The sequence below is a fragment of the Pinus tabuliformis genome, chromosome 5_2 (genome assembly GCF_031772625.1).
Source record: "Pinus tabuliformis cultivar Carrire ecotype Pingquan chromosome 5_2, CPIR1, whole genome shotgun sequence".
NCBI lineage: Eukaryota > Viridiplantae > Streptophyta > Pinopsida > Pinales > Pinaceae > Pinus > Pinus tabuliformis.
In genome coordinates, this window is record NC_142306.1 from 476,020,851 (window position 1) to 476,022,374 (window position 1,524).

The 1,524-nt window shown below is 30.8% G+C and overlaps 1 long non-coding RNA gene across 1 annotated transcript; it reads right to left on the reverse strand.

Annotated features, from left to right (window-relative positions):
• Window positions 1-260: 260 nt before the first annotated feature.
• LOC149159717 (uncharacterized) lies at window positions 261-898 on the reverse strand. Its single transcript, XR_016261150.1, has 2 exons — window positions 800-898; window positions 261-631 (listed from the first exon to the last, which is right to left on the reverse strand). It is a non-coding gene; the product is annotated as an uncharacterized LOC149159717 (long non-coding RNA).
• Between the last annotated feature and the right edge of the window lie 626 nt (window positions 899-1,524).

Genomic DNA, 1,524 nt, shown 5'->3' on the forward strand with positions numbered 1-1,524 from the left:
TTATATTTCAATTCTATTTTATAGGTGTCTGAGTTCTACTTCACTCATTTGTTATTCATGTTTATAATGTAATCTATTGAATCATTTTAAATATTGAGAAACTCAATTCATTCTTTGTCACGGACTCTCAGTAAATGCCAAAATAGAATGTTAACTTTTAAATCTCATAATATCAAATTAATTATATATATATATATATATATATATATATATAAAATATGATCTTATTTTAAATGCCCAATCACTTCACCCAAACAAAATTGATTTAATATATAGATTTCATACATATATTGATTTAATACATAAATTTTACATTATGTAAACATGTTCATGTAACCGCTATATTAAATGTCCCTGCCAGTGACATAACAACACAATATTACATGGTATGAGAGACCAGAATTGAGACTTTAGCTGAAAAAACAAGTGAATTCAAATCCAAACTTTACACAACAAACACTTAACATAACCACACTACGGAAAAGACCCTGATACATTATTTTCCAGAAGTGAATCACATTCTGGCCATCAATTAGTGATAACATCCTGATCTAAAGCTTAGGTTCCTGGCATAGCAGGAGCAGGCGATACTCATTTCCTTCTGATTTTAAATTCTTTGCGTGTGAGGAACCTGACAGTGAGATAACTATGGCATTATATGAATCTGCCTTAAACACCATCAAAGTATGTTTGCCAAGCTCCAAAGATCACAGAATCATTCACAGGCTTTTAAATGTCAAACTAAGATTAAGAAATAAAGCTGTTTAAGAGAATACATGCTTAAATACGTCATATGTACCTCTACTCTGATACAATCTCCAGTGAGCTCAGCAAGATCGACCCTTGGGAAGACGAAGGTGAAGAGAAGCAAAGCACAGCACAACACAACACAAAACCTGAAACGGGAGCATACTCCCATCGCCTTATCTCTCGCCTTTATATACGTCTCAGGCGGATTTCAAACCGAGGTTAATACACAACATAATTAGAGATTATATCCGATGGTGACACGTGTATGGTCGATCATGCGTACAGACTCTTTGTACATGGAGATAAAGCCATGAGTTTTGAGAGAATATATGCTTAAATAAAGTACTTTTTCGGTCTCATAAATAGGATTCTCTTTGGTTGGAAAAATATGTCCGGGAGATTTTTATTCCAAAATATGTAAAAGGAAAAAATAATTTGGAAAAAAAATTGTAAATGGTTGTGTTTTTTTTTATTTATAAATAATGGAGTTGTTTTTGTAATTTAGAAAATTTTATTATCTGGTTTGTAAGGGGTATTTATTTCATGTTATTAGATTTTGGTTGTAAAATCAGTTTTACATCTAATAAGTTTTGTAAGGGGTATTTATTTCATGTTATTAGATTTTGGTTGTAAAATCAGTTTTACACCTAATAAGTTTTAAAAGAATAATTCTTAAAAAGGTAAAATGGGAAGTCTATTTGTAGAGCATGTCCAAATCAAAGTTGTTGTTAGAGTGTACAGAGCTAAATTGTTACTAAAGATTGTATACTATAT